Consider the following 24,726-nt stretch of genomic DNA (forward strand, 5'->3'; position numbering starts at 1 on the left):
CGCTGAAGTCAACACATATTAATTGCGACAAATTATTTGAAAGGTTGAATACAAAATATAAAGTAACTACTCAGTTAACACGAACATATAATATTTATCGACATGTCCGCCCGCCTACAGGTATGTAGACCAACGTCAAGAGCACTGTTGTGTAGCTGATCGTAACATTTCGACTGAAATCCTGTGAAATTTCCTGCACGTGCAGTAGGCGCTTTATACAGCAGCGGAGGTTGCTCTCTGCAAAGAAGTGAACTAGAAATGAGTAAGTACCGGACACGTCATATAGTTACAAATACTCAGCATGTAACAGACTTGGTTACAACTTATACGACAATATTGCTATAGAACATAAAGTGCAGACAGTAGAAATGCGGTATACTAGACTTTTAGAAAGACAGTAGGAGGCAAACATCGCCATTACTGAGGAATTACTCTAGTGGTGCCTCAGTAGGTGTATGAATGAATTTTTTTTTTCAGGGCAATAATTTTGCGTTTTCTAAAAAGTGCGCAGCTAGATAAAGCTAAAAGAAAGCTTTCTTTTAGCTTTATCTTAACATCGTTGTTGTTTCATGTGCCATGGAATGTCGCTTATATAGCAATCAATTCGGACTGTAACTTAGATGGTTTGTTTCTGGCAGCAATCTATGGAGTTAGCTCCCGTATGGAAGACATTCGCTTTTATGTATCAAAACAAAGTTGCCAGTGGTAGACAAGATAACCATACTCTGTCTCACAAGCTGCTTGCAGCACTGCGAAAAACTCAGCAGCCCATTCAATATCATTCCCACTGTAACAGGTAATTGTGCCCCTAAACGTGCTTCTCGCCCCTGCGCACTATAAGAAATAGTTGTGATCCTACCGTATAGTCATGCTACATATGCCCCTATTGTTCCCATAATAAACAACGCTAATATCTGCCAACTTCGATAAAATGCTTAAAGATGGCGCATCAATTACCCGGGGTTCATGTCTCTAACAGATCAGCGTCACCTGTGCCGATCGTCACTGATGTGGGAAAAGTGTCTTCGCTGGCGAAAGTATCCACACCGAGGAAAATTTCAGCGCGAGAAGAAATGTCTACACCGGGAATAATATCTACATTGGGGAATGTTTCCACACCGGGGAAGCACCTATATAGCAGCGTGGGAAATTCTGCACCGGCAAAAGTACCCGTATTGCAGAAGCGTCTGCATCGAGGATGCGTATGATCGCAATAGTGCTCACACCGATGGATGTGCCTACTGAGGAATGTGTCTGCACCGGAGATGTACACTTTGGGAATAGTGTTCACGCCGAGGGAAGTGCCCAGGTTGCTGAGATGTACACACTGGGGACAACGTTCACAAAAAGGAAATTGTCCACACCGGTGGAAGTGCCTATGCTGGAAAAGATATTTACACTATAAAAATATCATCTACACTAGGTATAGTGTTCACCAGAGGTGGGAAACCCCTCAATTTTGCTATCAAAAAAAAAAAAAAAAACTGAATTATCTCGCGCTGTAATAAAACTAGTTGTACGCCTCCACTTCGTGCGATGATGGAATGTCTGTTGTTTTGATTTCTTCCTGCGCTTTCTTGCCATTCCATTTTCCTTATGTTTGCAGCTGCTCTATATTGGCGACTGATCGGTCAATAAAAACCTGAGTTGTTAGCGCTCTGTCCTGTCATTTCTTTCCTCCATGTGTTTGTCTGCGTGCGCTGTAAACCAATTTCAATTTCAACCTCACGAGGTTTCTACCTCATGACGTCGACCTCAAACTCAAAATTACCTCAACCTAATGGATCGGGGTAAGTTCAAGGTGATGTTTGTCACAGTTCAAAACTTTTTGAGTGAGGTCAGTAAATCGGACTTCAAGAGTTTAAGGTCATTGCAGTGAAACCGATGTTATGGGGTTCACATATTTTACTGTTCCTGCGGCTTTAAAGAGCACCCATTCTGGCTCGGAGTTCGACTGTACCGCCGTGGTGTGGACGCTGTGACGCTTGTTGTTCGGTTAACTGCCGTTTAGACGACAGGATCCGCAACCTGCTGCCAATTTTCGGCGTTCCACGGTAATATCCGTTCAGCCCGAAATCAACCCTTCCATCTAGCCTTCTTGGAAGGAATGTTTCCGGCCAATGAAACATTTATCTCACCTCCTCCCCCCTCCCCCCTCTTTTTTTTTTTTTTGCTTTGTGTTGATGCAGCTGTTTTCCACCAGCTCAAACACCTAGAAGCGCGTGAAGCATACGTGTATAAAATTTAGGGTACATAGCGGTACCTTTGCCTGATGCCGCAAAGAAATGAGTTCAGTTCAAAAAGTAGCCAAGAAATTCGTCCGTGAATGGCGCAAAGCAAACGTGCTTTGTCACATGCATCCCCGTTCCTAGGCACAGACTTTATGACCATTGCTTCACGGTCGATTAAAAACAATCCCGCTGTACATTACACGCAGACTTAGCGAAAACTTGAGGAACGAAGCTACGATAGAACGCGATTCTGGCGGGACGAAAAACGCAACGCGAGGAAGCCACGCAAACCTGAATAAAACCGCCAGAGCTTTTATTGGTCCTCTCTTTGAAAAATACGCTATCTTTTTTATATTTCAGTTCTGTAAATATACATTACCAGAATATGCATTTGGCACCCTTTTTCTTGTTTTATCGGATAGCGATTCCGAACAAAAGTAAGGCCGAAACACCACAGCACGTGATGAATGTCGCGTTCTTTGCATGTCAGTATGGCGCGAAAAGATGCAAAAGCATGATATGGTGGAGCTTACAAGACACAGCTGGAATAGAGTGAAACTGATTGTCGGCTCGGTGAGCAGGAAAGCTGTTCGCGCAAGCTAACCGCTGAGAAGCGTTACCCAAGGAGGAAGACGCAAAAACCTTATACGGTGCTTATACAAAAAAAAACAATGAAAAGAGCATGTTCCTCTAAGGCAGATTCTTCATTAACCGAATTCAAGAAAAACAGGGAAATGCAGGAGTAAAAGAGAGGGTAAACGATGCGGTAACGTCATAATGACAGGTATCATGGCCGCCATTTGAATTTGCGCCTCTTATTTACGTACACAAAAAAAAAAAAATAGATTCCAGATGCGGTCTCACACATGCTTTTAATAGCTTAAAGGTATAAGAGATACATTTTTGGTTCCACATTTTGCAATATATATATTACAAAAATTTTTTTTCAATGCGATATGTGAACGGGAGCGATTGCATGCGGGCGCTGTGGAATGCGGTACTGACGATGTTTCAAAAGCGTTCTCATCTTATAATTAATGCAGTACACAGTTCTACAGTCTTGTTTTTATTGTTTTTTTTTTTATTCTTTATCTCGTGAAGATTTAATTCTTAGTTTTCTTTTTTTTTTTTTTTCGTAGCAAACAGTGCAAACTGCATCGTCTCTCAAAGCGGAGCTGACACACGACGCCACTGCTTATGGAGAGCACTGGTAACTGCAGTGCGGCAGCGCAACGCTTGAAAAAAATCAGGAGCCATATAAAGACAGACTGAGAAGAGCGGAGCGCGTCCAAAGCATCATAAGCTCGGTGTCTTCGGGTTGCGAGCTAGTTCCTTATTGTTGTCTCTGTTTTTTTTTTTTTTTTTTTTTTTTTTTTTGCCCGTATGTGCGGAAATCTCTCACTAAACTTCCTCGGCGTAACTTCACAGAGTACACGCGCGATGCCTGCGGCTAAGCTAGTTGGAAGGCGCCGACGTGCGATTCGTTAGTTCAGTTCTTGCAGAGAAACGAATTGATTTCTCTAAGCAGTTCGTCTCAGATTGGTTGACAAAACGGCTCCCATAATTTTTTTCTGGCGTTCGAGTGGTGAAGCCGTCGTTTTTGTAACGCGCCTTTTTGAGATCCGGACAAAGATTTCGCTCTGGTGAAATTTGTCCGATGAGTCTGTGTTCGCGAAGGGCGGAGTAATGCGCGTTTAATACTCTGACCCAGTTCTTCTGACCCGTGTACGGTGAATAAAGTCATGGTGTTTCAATGTAAGAAAGTCAAGCGCATTCTTGCAATATGCCGAATTAATGAATAGCTCAGAAGACATTTAAGTCAACATGCTGCGGCGTGGATGAAAGTCGCGAAAACCGGCGAGGGGCATGAGCTATTAAGGCCCTATAACATCAACATCCCCTTTCAAACGTTTTGAAGGTATTCGTGGTTCCTCTCGATTTATTAACTGCAGTTTCTGGATAATGGCAGTAAGCACGGCGCAAGCACTGAGACCATGCGGCTGAAAAAAATTCTGTTTTTGATGCAGGTGAGAGACGATCGTCTTATTCACTGTTACAAAAAGTAACAATGTGTGCCTTCTACTTGCGCCGTGCCCACTGCAGGTGCTTTCACATATTATTGCCCCGTATACCTTTGTTTTATCGATCTGCTGGTTTCTCGTGGTGATGTACAGTCTAATCCCGGCCCAAACACAGCAGATATGCTTAAGACTATTACGGAAGCAAGAAAAAGCTAAAGGATACAGTAAACACGTCGTCAATATGGAACAGCGAAAAAACCTGATTCTATCGTGAAAATGGATGACCTCTCGTCTACTATTCTGAACTATACACTACAAAGGTAGACAACTTGCAAAAACAAGTTGACCATCTTCTTTTACAAATAGACTATTTAGAGATTCGAAGCAGACGGAACAATCTAATTATTTATGGTACTGAAGAATGCGACGATGAAAATCCGGAGTTGTTACAAAGGTTTGTTTCTAATGGCATTCTGATGGACAAGTTAAATGTTTCTGAGGTGCCAATCGAGCGTATCCACCACCTTGGAAGGGTAGTGGAAAACAAATGGACTGTAGAGACAAGGCGAAAATAATGTAAAATTGCGGTAAACTTAAAAGCACGTACAAAACACAGTATCCCGGAGGACTTTTCCCCTCGAATTCAAGCCATACGAAAAAAAAAAAAAAAACTGTGGATGAGTACTAAAGAAAACAGGAACCAAAGTGATAAGGTTCTTCTATATTTTGACGGTGAAAATCAATGGAAAACTTTTCGAATGGGACGACGCCCAGAATGCGATAGTACCTGTAATCTGGAAATGACCAATTTACCATGTTGACCACACTGAAAATTACCAAAGTAGTGATACAGAAAGCTCGGTGACACCTCTCCCTAGAGGCAAACCGCTCTCGGTAATGAATATCAGTGCTAGAAGAATTGTGAATAAAACCGAAGATCTCGAAGGGCTCCTCATTGCATATGATTCAGATGTGACCATGCTGTCTGAAACATGGCTACACGAATGGCATCCCCGATGAGAAGGTTGCACCCAACTCGCATGAAATAATTCGCCATGACCGTAATTCAACAGGGGGTGGCGTAGCGGTTGTACAAAAAAAGGCATCAAGTACACTCTTGTACAGCATACAACTAATATCGAAATGCTTTGGATACTTGTTCATTTATATGCTCGTAACGTCCTAACTGGTGCGTACTAAAAACCAAGTTCTGAAATCTATGTAGAGTCACTGCACGATTTCATGTTAGTGCACTGCAAACAGCACACTGATATTATCCTTTGTGAGGATTTTAATGGTCCCAAAATCAACTGGAGTACACTGCAAGTGTCACTGCCTTGTCGCCATGCGGAAGTGGCGCTAGATATTGCATTTTCCTTTAACTTAAAGCAAGTCGTACAAACACTCACACGCACGACTCCCAATGCCAGTTCACTTCTTGACCTCGTTTTAGTTTGAGACAAAATCACTGAGCTGGGCTATTCAATAGCTACACCCGAAATATCGGACCATGCAACTGTTCTTTTCACGAATCACATGAAACGCTTAGCGACTCGAAAGACCGCAAAAATATTCAACTTTAAAAACACCGTCGATGAAAGCATTCTTGACTTCCTGGAACAAAACTTGGCACCTTTACGCGAAAACAAGCAGCTGGCACTACGAGTGTAAATCAAGTGCGACTATTCTTCAAGAGCATCGTGCAAGGGTGCATTAAAACATACGTTAAAAAAAAAAAAGCATACAAAGCAAAACCCATGGATCAAGCGCGATATCCTACATTTGAAGCGGCGCATTAAACGTCTGTCACGCTCAGGCAGTGATAACGGTAAAAGTAAACTTCAGCTCCTGCGCACTGAACTGCGCTCAGAGGTTAAATAGTGGAAATTTTCGTTTTTTAATATCCGTATGCACAAATTTCTCAAAACCAACGCGAGAAAATTTGGGACGTATTTAACTCAGAAAAAAGAACCTGTAACAAAACTAAGCATAAATGACTCGGTTGAGACGGATAATTACCGTATAGCTGCTACTTTCAACGATTACTTTTCATCCGCATATCTTTCATGTAGTCATCAAGTCTCTACATTTGAACAGACCGGATTTGAAATACCAAATCTCACTGTTAGCTAGGAAGGTGTATTTCTGCCCTGCTGAGCCTAAACACTAAAAGTCTATGGGCCCAGATGATTTATCAAATATGTTCCTCTACAGATACGCCGATTGGAGCGCGAAGTATCTTCATGCTATATTTAATGAAAGTTTGCTAAATGTGGAAATTCCCACATATTGGAAAACAGCTAAATTAGTACCCATTCACAAATCAGGCAATAAACTTAGTGTAACAAACTACACACCAATCTCCTTACTGTGCTCTTGCAGCAAAGTTACAGAGCATATTGTTTTCCAGCACTTGTCCTCGTTCCTCGAAGCAAACAATTTCTTTTCAAGCACTCAACACGGGTTTCGCCGCGGTCTGTCGACGGTTACTCAACTTATCCACATAACGGTCTACTATAGATCAAGGTGAGCAAATTGACATGGTTTTTCTAGACTTCGAAAAGGTATTTGACCGGGTATCTGACACTAACTTACAAACAAAGCTTCGACGCCTTCTTAGAAATGACCAAATCACTAAATGGGTAGAAGCAAATCTTTCACAACGCCTCCAATATGTTCAGACAGGTAACTTCCTTTCGCATCTAACTGCAGTTAATTATTCCGGGGTACCCCAAGGTTCGGTACTTGGTCCGCTTCTCTTATTTACCTCAATGACGTGCAGTTTACTTCAGTCCGCTTCTCTTATTTACCTCAATGACATGCGGTTTACTTCAGTCCGCTTCTCTTATTTACCTCAATGACATGCAGTTGACTTCAGTCCGCTTCTCTTATTTACCTCAATGACATGCAGTTGACTTCAGTCCGCTTCTCTTATTTACCTCAATGACATGCAGTTTACTTCAGTCCGCTTCTCTTATTTACCTCAATGACATGCAGTTGACTTCAGTCCGCTTCTCTTATTTACCTCAATGACATGCAGTTGACTTCAGTCCGCTTCTCTTATTTACCTCAATGACATGCAGTTTACTTCAGTCCGCTTCTCTTATTTACCTCAATGACATGCGGTTTACGTCAGTCCGCTTCTCTTATTTACCTCAATGACATGCAGTTTACTTCAGTCCGCTTCTCTTATTTACCTCAATGACATGCAGTTGACTTCAGTCCGCTTCTCTTATTTACCTCAATGACATGCAGTTTACTTCAGTCCGCTTCTCTTATTTACCTCAATGACATGCGGTTTACGTCAGTCCGCTTCTCTTATTTACCTCAATGACATGCAGTTTACTTCAGTCCGCTTCTCTTATTTACCTCAATGACATGCAGTTGACTTCACCAGTCCGCTGTCGTTTTTTCGTAGACGACTGCGTAGCCTATTTGAAGATTCAGACTCCCTCAGGTCATCTCATCATGAATAATTTCTTGGCATCAATTAGCAACTGGTGTTCTTTGTGGCGCATGAAACTAAATATTTCTAAACGCACCCAGATGTCCGTAACGCGTAAGACAATCTCCTACTTAAAGCTGTCACTGATTTCAAATACGTGGGAATACATATTACTTCAACACTAAACTGGAGTAGTCGCATAAAGCACGTCGTCTCGGCGCCCTCAGAGAGGTGCTGGTTCATGAAACGTCGCTTGCAGCATTGCACATCTTATGTCAAGCTTGTGGCATACACGTCACTAATAAGACCCTTATTGGAATACGCTGATGTCGTTTGGGATCTGCACACTAAATCAGACATTAATCCACTCGAAGGTGTTCAGAGAAGAGTGATAAGGTTTATCTACAACGCGTATGGCAGGTACGATGGTTAAAAATATAAGGGAAAGCAACGGTATTCCAACACTTGAAACGCGGCGAAAGATTCATTGGCTGCAAAGGCCGTTGACACCAAAAGAAGACACAGGTTTGATGGTACTGAAATTAACTCTTTATTGGGCTGACTTGCGCCCGCAAAAGAACTAAGCAACTCGGTGGCAGCGATAGACACAAACGTGCTCGTCGATCGTCGAACAAAGAATGTTCGTCACACTCGTCAACGCTCAATTCAAAGGCTGCTCAGAACAATCTAGATAACGTCGCAAACTGCTACTAGCACAACCTGGAACACTGTAGAAATATAGGCAAGTAATGGAAATCTTCGAGATAGATCTTAGCGCATCGTTCGTGACAAAGAAAATAACGCGTCGTATCGCGAAAACGAGCATGAGCAAACACGGGATACAGAATTGATACGCGTGCCATGATCACCGTGATAAGCCCGCATGCCGGCGGCTATTAAAAAACAACAAATACAGTTTTGAAGGTTTCGCGGCATTATAATCAACAATAGAAAAAGAAATAGATTCTAACGCATACATGCAGTTTAACAGGAGAGAGACTAGGTGGAAACACGATAAACCAATTCTGATGCATCAGACTAGAACTAATGCATATCGCTTTTCCTTCTTTCATCAAACCATACCAGAATGGAATGCTCTGCCGCCGGAGATAGTGAACTTGTCGTCGATTGATTCATTCTTGACTGCTGTTAAAGACCATGTGGCATAATAATGGTTATCTTCGCTCCCCCTTTCGCGTACTGAAACTGCACCCTAACTGTTCATATTTCAATGCTGTACATTGCGGTGTATGGAGCTACGTTTGTATTTTTTTTTCTTTTTTCCGTGTTCTTTAAACTGGTGTATACTTGCGTACGTGCACGTTTTATTTCCCCTTGTAAATCCTCTTTGCTGTCATCGGAAGAGAATTAGCTTGTGTTGCTTTCTCTGTCTCATGAACAGTGTTAGTTTTATGAGTCTATATGAACGGCACTAGTGTTCGTTTTTATTGCTTGTACCCACTCCTGCCTTGGCCGCTTATGAGCAGCCGACAGTATTTGATAAATAAATAAATAAATAAATAAATAAATAAATAAATAAATAAATAAATAAATAAATAAATAAATAAATAAATAAATAAATAATGTACATTTAATGAAAAAAGACTTGGTAACCGTACATTTGATATCTTTCTAGTGATCAAAAAGGTGCTCAATTATTGTTATCGCCGTCATCGTATCGAGGGTCAACAGCATGTGCAGTTACATACAGTCTCTGAGCCTTAGAATGAGACTCATCTCAAAAGGAGGGGAGAGCCGACTGCTTTTGCCAGTTTGCTGCAGATCTGAGCATGGTTTAGGAGTTTCATTCTTTTTTTTTCCCTCTTAGCAGGGCAAATGTTTAATTGCTGTATAACATAAGTAGCCAACTACAACCCTCATATGGCAAGTCGATTTAGCTTCCCTGTATCACAAGATTACCTACGAATGCATTTTTGGCTACAGTTTAATAGCATAACTTTTTTTGAGATCCAGTGCTCGACCTTAACCTCTAAATTTGGGCTTGATGTGAGGTTGCGTGAGGTCACCAACGGTGAGGAGAAACGTAAGGTGAGGTCCCCTCAGATCCCCATGGATAAGGTTGAGGTTGAGTGAGGTTGCCAAAGTATTTTTGATGTTGAGGTGAGGTCGTCGTTTTTGAGGTGCCCACCTGTGAAGTCCGCTGAACTTCGTGATGCGCCATTCGGTCTCCCACACAGAGTGTTCGACGCGAGGTAGCTGCTTAGAGATGTCAGTGTGCACCTGTCTCTGGGGATTACCAAATTGGTGAAATAATGGACGCACGACGGAGGCTCGGTGGCTGCTGTATTGTTGCTGGCGGCGCGGCCGGCCGCCAGAGCGCTCGCTCAGTCCCCATCTTGACTTCCTGCCGCTGACGTCTTTCCGGCTCGCAGCTCTATGCAGTGCTCACAGTGTTTCAATGCATGCAATCGTCATTTCTGTTGTCAGTAGACGCTTTTTGTATCCTCTCTTTCCCCTACGTGCGCGTCATTCGCTCTGATCACGGTGACCTGCACGCAATGCGGCGTTAAAGAGTTGTTTGAGCTACAGGTGTCCAAAAGAAGCGCCTGGTGAAGCTGGAGTTGCCGTTTCGCACTTAGCCCCTCACCGGCAGTTGTTTTTTTTTTTTTTTTTTTTTTTTTAAGAACTTTAAGCGATTGGTCCCGCGACATTGTTCCCGTATGCACTGTACGGAAAAGAAAACGTAGGTAAAGGCAGAGGTTCGGAATGCAGTGACTGCTGTTTAAATGTTTGGTTTGAACCTCCCCTTTCGAAAATATTTGATTTGTCGATATCCTTTCTCCAGTTATTGATTAGCTGGTAGAAGCCTTATTTTCCATTCCATAACCATCGATTGGTGAGAAGTATCATCTGATTTCTTATTGGTTGCTGTCCCCGCCAAAGGCGTAGATCGAGGGCTTATCGTCTAATCAACGGTTCAGTCATATATTTTCTTCTTGCTTGCTCCTTATTGTTTTATTTATGTTGTAAGTAAATAGTTAACTTTCCTTTTCTGTCCTCGAGTAATGTGAACGTTTGCGAGTCCGAATTATCAACACATCAAGAACCCGATTCCATCACGAACAAGGCTTTCCCAACATCACCACCTAAAGGGGAACTCAACTCCACCTCTGGTGTTCACATTAGATGATCGTACGAGGAAAAGTAAGCGCAAAAAAAGACAAACACAAAAGAGGAGACAGGACAACGCGCTGTCCTGTATCCTCTCTTGTATTTGTCTTTTTTTGCGCTTACTTTTCCCCGTACGATCATGAACCAACAAGCCCAGCAACAAGTTTTACTATATTAGACGAAGTGTCAAAATTTGGGAAAACGTCTATACCGTCAAAAGACGCCTGCTTTATGTCATCATGGGTTCCTCATTCTCAACAGTACCCACTCGACCTTCGGATCCCACGGTCCTTGAGGTCGAAGTCACGTAGACCCCGTAGTTTCGTAGCAGCAGGCGAGGCGCGGGAGTTTTCTGTTAGTTTATATGACCTGTTAGGGCGACAATTGACACCGACAAACACCAGAGAAATCACTTCGCAGGATATCGCCTCAATCACAAATCACCAATAAAGCACAATAACTGTAATACAGGCGACTCACGCGCCCGCCCTTGGCTCCTGTTTGAGACAGCCTTGCTCGTGAAGACGAGGAGGCTCCGCCCCGACACTGTTGCGTGAGACTTGCTGCCCGGAGGAACGGAAATAACCTTTTCGCGGCACTTCGCCTGTCCTTCGCGGACCTTGAAGAGTTGCGGCCGCGCAACAGGTCTGACCGCTAGGCACTGTCGGCGCCAAGCTCTCGGCGACAAACAATGCGTCGCGTCGGTGAAACAGCGAGACGATAGAATCGCAGGCAAGGTGCCCGCCACGGCGTCGATGAGGTCGCCTTGACACAGAGGTGGTGAGAACCAGTAAACGAGCCATCACATCACATGGATTCGTGAGAAAGTGGTGTTGATGGTGACGGCGCTGTAATAGCTTGCCATATACTTCGTACAACTCATACCCGTCGGGCCTGTTATGCCGACGAGTCTTCTCCCATCAATTTCCGATTAGGTGTGTCGATCCACGCGCCACCTGTGGCTACCTTGTCTCCGAACATTTCTCGACGGCACCTGACCTCAAGTTACTGACATTCTAGTGGAAATTAAGAAGAAGAAATGTACATGGGCAGGACATGTAGTGCGAAGAGAGGATAACCGATGGTCGCTTGGGGTAACAAACTGGATTCCAAGGGAAGGAAAGCGTAGCAGGGGGCGGCAGAATGTTAGGTGGGCGGATGAGGTTAAGAAGTTCGCAGGGGTCAAGTGGATGCAGCTAGCACAGAACCGGGTTAAGTGGAGAATTATGGGAGAGGCCTTCACCCTGCAATGGGTATAGTCAGGCTGCTACTGATGATGATGATGATGATGACCTGGCCGTATGTAGACAGTTGGTACGCTTTTCTTTCCGTAAAACCCACTCCGTTGTTCTTGTGGACCACATTTCTGTTCTTAACTTAGGCCGACATCATTTGTCGAATTTGTTCTCTAAATTAATCTGTATACTCACTGTCCCCCAAAGTGACTTCTGCCACTTTTCTGCCCCACGGCTAGCTACGATGTTCTCCCTTTAAGTACACGCCTGAACCTAGGAAATTATCTGTTTGCGTGGTACAGAGGTGAGCATGTATTTGACAAGAGGGAAGTTGGGGAGGTCAACGGGAGGAATCTGCACAGTTCGAAAACGTCGATTTTGCCAAGAGGTTGAAATGCGGCATGCACAAAACTAAAAGCCATTTCGAGCAACCCTCTGGCTTCTGGGGACTTTTTCCATATAAACCGGCAAGAGTCTGCTTAATAACCTCAGCGCCATCATCAGTAGATATCATATTTTCACTTCCGCGCCAAGTACAGCGATGCGGACTATGAACTGGAAATATGATAGCGGCCAACCAACCACATTTGTTGTCCGATTAAAAATGCCAGTCAATTTCGATATTTTTTCTAGTGATTCTGCTGTGGAAACAAGTATTTGTTTCCACAGCAGAATCACTAGAAAAAATCATGTAGTTTATTGCAGACAGAAACGTTTCCTAGGCCCACACAGCGGTATAACCAGGTTCTGCTAAATTTGATAGCAAAACATTAAGGTTTGGAGCAGTTTTGGAGCAATATTGCATTTTGGAGCAGGATGGAGCAGGGAAAGCAGTTTGGAGCAGAATGGAGCAAATGGATCAGCGCTTCCACCCCTGCATTAGTCGCCGCGGATTCCGCGGCTCAAGGTGCTGAAAGTGACACCAGGACTGAGAAGCTCAGAAAAAACTTAACGCTGTGGTCGATGTGACATTTGGAAAGTGCCAAGATGAGTGCAGAACCGAGAAATAGTTTTTGTTTCACGATCAAAAATGGAAGGGAAATAGATTTGTCAAGAAAGGTGATCATTAGGGGTACTACACACATTCCATGTATAGATATCTGTCCAAGAAAGTGATCAAATGCAATCTAGATCTCAGTGAAACATGGTCTGGAGCGGACAACACCATTGTCAGAAGGTGCTGAAAGTGACACCAGGACTGAGAAGCTCAGAAAAAACTTAACGCTGTGGTCGATGTGACATTTGGAAAGTGCCAAGATGAGTGCAGAACCGAGAAATAGTTTTTGTTTCACGATCAAAAATGGAAGGGAAATAGATTTGTTAAGAAAGGTGATCATTAGGGGTACTACACACATTCCATGTATAGATATCTGTCCAAGAAAGTGATCAAATGCAATCTAGATCTCAGTGAAACATGGTCTGGAGCGGACAACACCATTGTCAGAGCAGGGTTGTAAGAGGAACGAACGATGCGGGGTGAATACGAGGCCTCAAGGCACACTACAGGAAGTCTGCGGCGAGAGACTCGGGCCATAGGCGGGGCCCACTCTGAGTAGGTTTACATATCGCGTTGCAGCACACCGTTCTGAACTCAGGTCTCATGCACTGTCCAGTACAGCAGATCGAGCAGGGGCACGAGGCAACGCTAACGGAAGGGCGGCGGCAGCGTTCCTTCCAGTGATCCGCCGTGCTTGCCTCTGCTGCCAAGAGACCGGGCGAAGAGGGGCCGATGTGGGCCAGCGGACGGAGCGCGAGCGTCGAAAGCGAAAGGCAGCAGCCCACCTGTTGGAGAGGGCGAAACTAGGGCAGCTCGCCGCGAAAGAGGAGGTATATAAGCCCAGGTACTGTGGCATGCGGCATAGTTGTTCTTCCCTCGTCGTCGACTCGTTTCTCTTTGCCGCCTTCCCCCGTACTGACTGCCGCTGCCGGGTTTTTTTCTGCGGCCGCTACCTTCACTGTGTGTGCGTGGTGGTTCGGGCAAGCCTCCGCCATCCTGTCTCTCTCTCCTCTCAGACTACTGCTGGCCCGCGCGCCACTCATATCGGACTGTCTTCGTCGCCACAGCTGAACGCAAGTGCTTGACGTCGCATCCCCAGCACCCTTCATCGCACACATTCTCCTCCAACGGTACGTACGCACGCTGGCAGTGATGTGACTCGTCGAGTGGTACAACTATGCGCGCTGCACTGGTGGTGTCTGTACATATGGAACTCAATGCAGCGATCCGCGTAATCAGCACGTTCTCTTCAGCGGATTGTGGTGGTACCAGAAGGTGTAGAGGCGCTGGGCACATTTAGTGGAAAGAACAGAAGGGCTTTTCAGTGCGGTTTCAGTGAGACCGAGCGTGAATAGCTGTCCAGGTGAGCGCCGCGAGGATATGCATCGAGGTTCTGTGCGGGTTACGTAATGCGCGTCGGCGATAGAATCTAACCATTACGCCAAGCTTGATCCGCCGCCGCCGCCCTAGCTTACCGCGCCATTCTGCCTACGCAATAACATCGTCCTAGCAAAGTACCTCTCTGCATAATCCTAATCATCACTCACGGTTCAATTAATTGCCTTTCGTTCGGTAAGGATCCACCATTTTGTATGCAATTGTCACAGTTTATGCTTACCCGGGCTTAACTGTATAAAGGTGAAACCTCAGCAAGCACTATGCGGGCACTCTAGGACTGTGCGAAGAGCTATCCAATTGCATTCCTCTAACAGCGAAAATGTACAAAAAGGTATCGCGTAGACAATGTTCGCCCCTCAAGTCAACACGCTTCCTCGTGTCTGTTACATCAGTCCTAAGTACGTGTGCCGTCACTTTCCAAGTTTGCTGCAGTGCGATATCGCCAGTAGGAAAGTTTTAATTAAAAGACAGCACAAAGAGATCCCATCACTTCCCGGAGCCGTTTAGATTAGCCTCCTAAGATAAAAACAAAAGAAGCAGTTGCATGTGAAGGCTCGGAAGGGAATTAGGCGACCCTTAAATTTATTTATTTATTTATTTATTTATTTATTTATTTATTTATTTATTTATTTATTTATTTATTCATTCATTTGATAAAATTTGCAGTACAGGTGCGTAACATCATTAACAACCGCGAGTCCTCTAACCGACTTCATCACGCTGTCTAACGGTGTCAACAACTTCCGTGTGTCACGATGAGCGCTTGTCTATACCGCTAGAGGCGCTCCTAACGCACGTCTGTGACAGTCTGCTTTACACATACCCTTAAGGGACAGTCAAGGCTCTAGATGGGAACAAAGCAGCAGCCTGTTCTCCTAGATGTCTTCCAAACCACCCATCCCCTTTTTTCCCTACCATCGGGAAGCGCACGTTCGACACCTGGAGTCGTGCGATGACATTTTCGGTTACTGGGAGAAGACGCAATCGTGCGTGCGATGAATGTTTAATCGAAGACGCGCAGCGCCACCACTAAATAGACACCCCCCTCCCTCCGCTCTGATCCCGTTTTCTTCTCCTCGCAATCGGCCTCCTGCATCGTGAAACTGTGCTCGGGGGCCACCCGCCCCGCCATCGTTGCCACATTTCGCTCAACGGCGTGTTGATGCGGTGTGGCCGTGCAAGAGCTGGCGGTATCAGCTTCCGCTTGTCCCCCGGTCGTTCGCTCGCGCAGACGAAATATCGAGTGCGGCGGTTTAGGGAGATGCGCGATACACCCTCTCGGTGGCGCTCGACGGAGAGCAGAGACGTCCGGCGTACCGTCTTCTCCATCGCAATCCTCATCAGTTCGTTCTCTCTGCTCTTCATCAGACCCCCCCCCCCCCCCCCCCCACCTTCTCCTTCCCTGGGCAAAGTTAGTATGCGCAAAGTTACACGGGGCAGGGAGGAGACCACATTTTATTCGGGTGTGTATAGGGCGTATAACAAAGCGGACCGACCGGAATTCCTCCTCTGCCATTGTGTTCTCCTACATCCCTTCTTTCCACGCGAAATAGTTGTCTTTCAGCGGTGCTGCCGCTCCGACGGTGCACGTAGGACCTGCGGCGAAGGTAGGAGAGGGACGCAGGGCGCCTCTGGCTTTCTCTTTTTCGCGGAAGGACCGGTTTCGGCTGTACCGTCTGTGTGTTGTTTCCGTCCGTGCCGCCCAACAACAGTTGACTCTAGATTCGTACGTGCGTTCAGGATACGGCGTCTCCTCGCCCACCCGACCCTCCTGTGTGCAGATAGGCGTTAAAAAGGAACCAAGGACTGGTTTCTTTCTGTTGTGCAGATATGAAAAAGTAAAAGGAAAACAATTTTGCTCATGACATACGCCAAAACTCCCAGCACTGTCACTATGCGGCTACAGTAATTTGGCTAAGAGCTCCAGATTGCCCTCTAGAATGCTGCATGCATGACAGGAGGAAAGATTTTGGATGTATTTGAGTCGAGATTGGCAGAAAATTTTGCATATATATGCATAAACACACACACACACACACACAAAAACAAGGTCATTCTGCAGGGCACCAACGTCTAATGATTTTCATTTCTGCATGAACCGCATTTGGATTAGCTAACCTCAATAGATATGCGTTTAACACGATAATGGGCATCGGCTCCTCTTACGTAAATTGTCCCACTTCGGCGTAAAAAAAAAAAAAAATTGAGCAGATTATACTCTCGTGTAAGACTGATGACACAGAGATGCTGTTTGCTCTCATTTCTAAAATAACGCGAACAACGTCGGGCAAAAACAAGGAAGACACGGGACGAGATCTCAGTTCTTGTTCGACGTTGGTCACGGTGTTTTACAAATATGCATATTTACCAACTGGCCCAACTGAACGTTCTGTTCGCGCTTAGTTCGACTAAGTTATCCGTGATTATGCTTCGAGACTCGTCATTAGTATCTGTTGTCGTCACCGACCCCTCAGTCATCAGTACCTACAAATGTTTATTTCAGTACCATCATTCATTCGTCGTCGCAGTCGTCTACCACTAGGCAATTCTTTCTTCAATGCGTCTTATCTACAGCTCAGTTTCATCTGTCCATGGTGAATCCTGCGCATCGTCAAGGAGTGCGATCGGTTGACTCCTCCAATGCGTCTTCCCCTATGTCTGGATAATAACAGTACGAAGTAGCCGCATCCGTTTCCAAGCCGGGGCACGTCGGCTTTCGCGCCACGCTTCCTTTTCGAGAGAGAGATTCTTTTTCCGCGGCACCATCTATCTTCGTCGAAGACACGGTCGCTCTGTTGTCGGGCGCCGAAGCGAGGCTCATTTTGTTCCGAAAGCAACACTACGCTAGGTCTGAGCAGGTCTGAGCGATTTCGCGGAGCCCCGGAGAGCCCCCAACTGCGCGTGCGCGAGGAGCTAGGGACGTCACCAGGAGTACAGATAGGGAGATGGTGAGTCGCGTCGGAGCACGGCCGGTCTCGAGGGAGAGCGCGCTTGACCAGCCGTAGTTAAAGCCCCTTGATATCAAGGGACTTTAGCCGTCATCGGAGCCGCCGACGACTCCGCCGCTGCGCGGGTGACTCAGGGTGAGCCGCGTCGGAGCCGCCGACCCCGCCAACTACTTCTCCGCTGCGCGGGTGACTCAGGGTGGAAGAGGAGAGGTGGTGAAGGGTGGCAGTTCCTGGCCCTACGGAGCTGGGACGGTAGGTCAACGCCGCTTGAAGCCGTCCTTACTCCGACGAGTGTGCACAGAAAGCGGCGAATTCGTCGAGAACCACACAGAGACCTCAGCAGACAGGAGGCAGTAACTTGGAGGAACATACAGGCTAGGACATTCCCAAACCTAGCAAAGTACCACAAAATCTGGCCCAAAAAATTCAAAAATAACACATGCAGCGCATGCAGTGAAGTCTCGGACATCCTTTACATGATATGGAACTGCAAAGAGCAATTACAGAAATATAAAGCTCGAGCGCTCAGCCAAGCGGAGTGGGAGGCAGAGCTGGCCCACAAGGGTCTCTCTGAGCAGCGCAGCCTGCTCACCAGGGCCCGGGAGACAGCCCAGGCCAATGGTATCCTAGACTGAGGATACTACCCACGCTATTCCGTTAAACAATTAAAGTTTCTCTCTCGCTCTCGCTCCACATTTCGTTCAGCAGCGTTGAAACCCTCAAATTTTTATCATACCTCGTGGAAGTACGCCACGCCCACGAGGCTGTCTATAGTTGTATTAGTTGTCTGCTCCGACAGGGGCGTCAGGCGTCCGTGGCTGGCGTCGTTACTGCGAACAAACGGGACTGCGCACGATTACCGGGACAACCTCCGGCTTAAATAACATCGCCGTTAAAAGACAGAATGTTTTTTCTTCTTTTTTTTTTTTTTTTTTTTTTTTGCGGATACGCTCAATTTAGTGATCGCTAGGGTGGAAACAGGTTGCGCATTTTCTGTTGCAAAGACGAATTTCCTATCAGCGAAATCTGAGTCCTCACCCCGCTCAGAATCTAAAGCAAGCTACTCGGAGGCACCGTTCGAGAAAAGTATCGTGCTCGTGTACAAATGCGTTCTCTTTTTGCTCCTTGCTCTCAATTCATGCAACTCATTACCATAATGGTTTTCCCTGCACGTTGCACAACCACAGCAAGAGTTTTACTTGGCACAATAAAAAAAAAAAAAGTTGAAAACGTTGCCATTTGCAAGACGTGCTGCCTGCAGCACAGGGCCAGCTTTTCTAAAGGGCCTACTTAATGCTTGTTTTTTTTTTTAACGTTTCGATTAACCTAAATGAGATATTACGAAAAGGGGAGCTAGAAATTCTGGGCTTTCATTTCACTCTTTTTGAGGGGAAGGCAGTGATACTGATGTCGATAGAGATCCTATTCTAACGAGAGCATGGGCCAGACCAACTTATGAAACGTGATATTTGCTGTTCGTGTGATCTAGCATCGGTGAAATTAAGCAAAAAAAAAAATCAAAGAGGAGACAATAGCTGCGTGAATCACGACCAAATGATTTTCCAGGTAGTGCTACAACGCAGACTCCTTACAAGTGGCCCGGCTATTTAAGTGTTTCAGGATATCCGCTCGTCCAAAGCACATGGTCGCGTCGGCGCTGGTTTGACGTCTGCAGAAGTACTACTTCTTGATTGGTCGAGTACGCACACTGGGCATACACACAGAGCAGCGGCTACTTTTAGCATCGGGCGTTTTCTCCAGCCGATCGAACCCCGTGTGGGACAACCAGGCAGAAACGATCCATGCGTGGCAGCGCGTATATATAGAAGTAGTACTCGCTGCTGTTGCTCCGGGCTACACGCGAGCGCACACACACGCATGTGGAGCTTGTCCCGGCTTTAGCGGGAAGGCCTGTTGACCCAGACGCACTGAACCGGCTCTCCGGCCGCACAGCGTCGCGCTCGCTCAAGTCGAAGCTGGCGCCCAAGGAGGAGAGATATCTCTCTTTACGTAACCCTAGGGTGACAACGCGCGTGGACGAGAGGCTGAATCATTTTGCATTAAATGGTGCCAGCAGCAATACTTATATCAGTCGAGAATAAAATGTAACCAGCCGGAACAACACTAAGAGTAAGGACATGAAAAAGAAACGGGGGGGGGGGGGGGGGGGGGGGGTCACCTCTGAACCTCTGAAATAATTTCTAGTACAGAAGGTGTTATTTAGGTGCACTGACATTTGAGACGGACGCTCCTGAGCTTCGCCTCCATTGAAAATCGAAAAATGCCGCAGCCCGAACTGAAGAGCGATTTCCGATCAAACGGTCCGATGTCGTAGCCGGTGAGCCCTCTCCACGAAAGAGAGAGAGGTAGGCGTAATGTTCACTGAGGTCGGCTGAACTTGCTGAGGATGAGGCTGTGCTTGTTCAAGGCGGCTTAAAAGGTGTTTCGGTAAGCGCTGTGGCTATTTCAACCACCTAAATAGAATGGATGAATACTTTATATACATAGACGCCATCTTTGGTGGCAGGTGCACTGATTTTGTCAGACGTTCCGAGCACTGTAGGTAAGATGTCAGAATATGCGGCTGGAATAGGCGATAAGCATTTCTTAATACGGCTGGCTTAGAAAGCAGATTTCCGCCACAAAAATGGTAACATAAGAACTCCGCGCCCGTACCTGCATTACCTTCGATCGAAAACGATGTTCACTGTTGCAATAGCTACAGCGATTTTTATGGTTGTTTCGTTATTTTATTGCACTGCCCTCATTTGAGTTTTCGCCTTAAACCGAATACATTTATGTTCTTTTTATTCTGAGTTGCATCCGCTGGTGGTCACTTACTGCATTCCTTACTAACATCTCCGCAAATTTACCCGCATATAATTTCAAGTGAAAAGGGTAGAAGATAAGGTGGCATCACGCACGCGCCACACTACAACTCAAGACGCGCGCTACATCATTATGGAGCACGGTTGAGTCCTATACCCTGAAGCAAAACTACAAGAACATTGTCCTATTACGGCCCAACGGCCTAACTGTCGTTGGTGTTGTCACCACTGGTAAACACCGCTATACTCAACAGAAACACCGCTATACTCAACAGTCTCCACCTTGAAAGAACTATACCCCCTTTCAAAACACACACACACACACACACACACACACACACACACACACACACACACACACACACACACACACACACACACACACACACACACACACACACACACACACACACACACACACACACACACACACACACACACACACACACACACACACACACACACACACACACACACACACACACACACACACACACACACACACACACACACACACACACACACACACACACACACACACACACACACCCGCGCGCGAGCACCCTTTCTATTTCTTTCTTTTGTGCCGCCTTTGCTACGCCATCTTTGTCTCTCAGGCCCCTCAAGGGCGCTTAAGGCAAATGGCGAATCAACTACACGCCACAGGCGGCAGGGGGAAGTTTAACAATGAGCTGAGAGACCTCCACTGCGACTCCGTCGAATGTCCCATCCTTACATTGCCCGCTCCACAAAAACGGCCGTGCAGCGTATGCGGAAAGCACAGGCCATGAGCCAATTAGCAGTCGCACTCAGATACGTGTCCAAACATAAGGACCGCTTGAGATCGGCTCTTCGCTCGTACGTCGATCAATCACAGCCAGTCATCATTGCGATAACAGCTGAAGCTTCACTCATCCCTCTCTCATAACTTTTACATCCACTCACCCCTTTCCCCCAGTGCAGGGTAGCAAACCGGTTTCTTTTACGGGTTAACCTCCTAGCCTTTCCTCCTCATCTTGCTCCTCCTCCTCCGGCGAATCATAAACAACTAAATGGTTAGGCCAACGTCGGTTCTAGAGCTTACATAATGCTGCACTGTTCGCTGCACGCAGTATAAGGGTAAACGCAGTACACGAGCAGACAAAAGCAGCACTTGCGGTCATCCCTGGCCCATTTACAGCAACGGTGTACGCCTGGAGAAGGCCGCGTTTAGGGCGAATAGAGGAAGGAGGCGGAAGGGGAACAAAAACAGAGAAAGGCAATTTCACGCTCTCACACCTCGCCTTCAGCCAACACCCTGATTCAGCCGGCAGGCACGACGGAGACGTTAACGAAAACGAGTGTAGCGGACACGCGGCGTTCAGGAAAGGATGTGGAGCGCCGAGAGTCAGGAACCGGACTCTTCCTGATCGTGACCCGCGCTTCCTGTTGGCGCTAAGTATACTCGGCACCTGCTTGGGGAGACTTGCAGCTGTTAACCGCCTTGTAAAGCGCACTCGCTCACCTTGTAACATCCGCTGCCAACGTTGCGCTTTCATTTTGTTTTTATTTCCTTGTTTTGTTGGCTCTCTGAAAACAGAGATACTTGGAGTGGCAATGATCGTTCAAGCGTAAACGAATTCGCGCCAAAACGAGGTAAAAAAACAACAACAACAAAAAAGAGTTCAAACAGGAAAGGAGGCCACTGAAGAACCTGAAGACAGGTTGTTGAGAGCGGCTGAGCAATTAGATCTATTCGGTACACCTTCACATCACCAATTCAAATGTGCACACTTCACGGAGGAAAGAACGTTCAGGTCCTTCCGTTGGTGGTCGAAATAGGCGCTAACAAGCAATAGAATACGGAAATTTGGTCCCACTCAAAGATATGAAGCTATATGTTCACAGACGACCCTTGCCTTCCTTCCCCCTTCTTATTATTAAATTTTTTTTTTCTTTAGTCACGCTTCCACAACCACTCGTGCTTTCTGTTACTTCTACCACGGGGACATTTGTCTGCTTAAGCCATAGTTCGCATCCACATGCACATACGTATACGCGCACAGACCAGAGTTATTATTTTCCTTTATTATTACAATTTTAGGCACACTGCGCCTCTTTCTATATTAGCGTGTTTGCGCTTAAATATCTCCTCTTGACAACTCCTGAGTAATTAGTCACGCACATTGCAGTGCATTAGCCGACCAGTCATTATCTCAGCGCTCCATCCCAATCGTGTTCTTCTTGTTATTTCCTTTTCGTGGTCCGGATCTGCGGTTACTACCTGTCCTAAGTAGACATATTCGCCTACTACTTCCAGTACTTCGCTACCTAACGTAAACTGCTGTTCCTTCCCGAGGCTGTTGAACATTACCTTAGTCTTCTGCATATTGATTTTTAATCCTCCCTTTCTACTTTTCCTGTCTAGGTCATCAATCATTATTTGCAGTTCATCCCCCGAGTTGCTTAGTAAGGCAATGTCATCAGCAAATCGCAGATTACTGAGGTATTCTCTATCTACCCTTATCCCTAACTGCTCCCATTCCAAGTCTCTGAATACTTCCTCTAAACAAGCTGTGAATAGTACTGGGGAGATTGTGTCTCCTTGCCTAACACCTTTCTTTATGGGAATTTTGTTACTTTCTTTATGCAGAACTATGGTTGCTGTGCAGCCGCTATATATATATCTTCCAGCACTTTCACGTATGGCTCGTCTACCCCCTGATTTCGCAATGCCTGCATCACCGCCGAGGTTTCAACTGAGTCAAATGCTTTTTCGTAATCAATGAATGCTATGTATAAGGGCTGGTTATATTCCGAGCATTTTTCTATCACCTAATTGATGGTATGGATATGATCGATTGTAGAGTACCGTTTCCGAAACCCTGCTTGATCCTTTGCTTGATTGCAGTCTAAGGTTGTCCTGTTCTATTAGCGATTACCTTAGTAAATACAGACAGTAAGCTGATTGGTCTGTAATTTTTAAGGTCCTTAGAGTCCCCTTTCTTGTGAATGAGGATAATGTTTGCATTCTTCCATGGTTCCGGTACCGTCGATGACACCAGGCACTGCGTATACAGGGTGGCCAGGTTTTCTAGGCCAGGATATCCCCCCCGTCCTTCAGCAAATCTGTAGTTATCTGATCCTCTCCAGCTGATTTCCCCCTTTTCATAGTTTCTAGTGCTTTCTTGACCTCGTCCTTCGTCCCTGGTGGAACGTCTGACTGTTTTTCCCTACCGCCAATCTCATTACGGTCCTGAATACTTTGGCTACTGTAGAGATCTGTATAGAACTCCTCGGCTACTTTGACTATATTTTCCATATTAGTGATGACGTTGCCCGCCTTGTCCCTTATCGCATACATCTGGTTTTTGCCTATGCCCAATTTCTTCTTTACCGCTTTAAGGCTTCCCCCGTTATTTACAGCATGCTCAATTTTCTCCATGTTATACTTCCTAATATCGGCCACCTTGCGCTTATTGATTAGCTTTGATATCTCGGCCAATTCGATCTGGTCTGTTGGATTGGAAGCTTTCATACTCTGGCGTTTATGATTATGACTAGCAGCTTACCGGTATCGCTCAAGAGGAAAGTATACAACAGTTGCATCTTACCTGTGCTGACCTATGGGGCTGAAACTTGGAGGCTAACCAAGAGAGTTCTACTTAAGTTGAGGACAACACAGAGGGCTATGGAAAGAAAAATGGTAGGGGTAACATGAAGAGATAGAAAGCGTGCAGAGTGGGTCAGAGGAATAACTCAAGTTACCGACATTCTAGTGGAAATTAAGAAGAAGAAATGGACATGGGCAGGACATGTGGTGCGAAGAGAGGATAACCGATGGTCGCTGAGGGTAACAAACTGGATTCCAAGGCAAGGAAAGCGTAGCAGGGGGCGGCAGAAAGTTAGGTGGGCGGATGAGATTAAGAAGTTCGCAGGGGTCAAGTGGATGCAGCTAGCACAGAACCGGGTTAAGTGGAGAAATATGGGAGAGGCCTTCGCCCTGCAGTGGGTATAATCAGGTTGATGATGATGATGATGATGATGATGATGATGATGATGATGATGATGATGATGATTATCTCAGCGATGAAAGAGACCTTCTGTTCAGCATGAAAAGGATTGTCGGTTCGATCCCCTGCAGCGGTAAAAATAAAAGAACTACGGGCGTTGATCAAATATGTTGACACCTTCCCAGAAGGCACTGCGGTGTGCGTCAACGAGCCGCAGGTCCCTTAGATACATTGATTCGGGGTCCTACCGGAATCCGCCTGGAAGCCCCGTATAGAGCTCGGTGTAGTGTTCTTTATGGCAAAGCATTCAGGGAAAGCATCAAGCAGGCTGTCACGAATTGTGCTGTCGTGAGCTTTCAAAACCAGCAGAGCCGCTCTTTGCGCTACCGTGTTGCCGGTGCCAACGGAGTAGACCGACAAAACAGTGACGTAACTCCGGCAGACTGACACTACAATTGAATGCAGCAAATGCTGCTCTTTGCATCACGCCCAAAAAACA

At 46.0% G+C, this 24,726-nt stretch overlaps 1 protein-coding gene and 1 long non-coding RNA gene across 2 annotated transcripts in view; one reads left to right on the plus strand and one right to left on the minus strand.

Moving 5' to 3' along the window:
- Positions 1 to 24,726, minus strand: part of LOC146181955 (uncharacterized) — a 136,427-nt gene that overhangs the window by 106,194 nt on the left and 5,507 nt on the right. The gene's annotated exons all lie outside the window — the stretch shown is intronic.
- LOC146181957 (uncharacterized) overlaps positions 13,954 to 24,726 on the plus strand; it is a 43,099-nt gene continuing 32,326 nt past the window's right edge. The window contains exon 1 of the mRNA XM_084576950.1: positions 13,954 to 14,191. The gene's annotated coding sequence lies outside the window, so the exon portion shown is untranslated. The remainder of the gene's footprint in view (positions 14,192 to 24,726) is intronic.

The sequence above is a fragment of the Amblyomma maculatum genome, chromosome 8 (genome assembly GCF_055883805.1).
Source record: "Amblyomma maculatum isolate TAMU_Amacu chromosome 8, ASM5588380v1, whole genome shotgun sequence".
NCBI lineage: Eukaryota > Metazoa > Arthropoda > Arachnida > Ixodida > Ixodidae > Amblyomma > Amblyomma maculatum.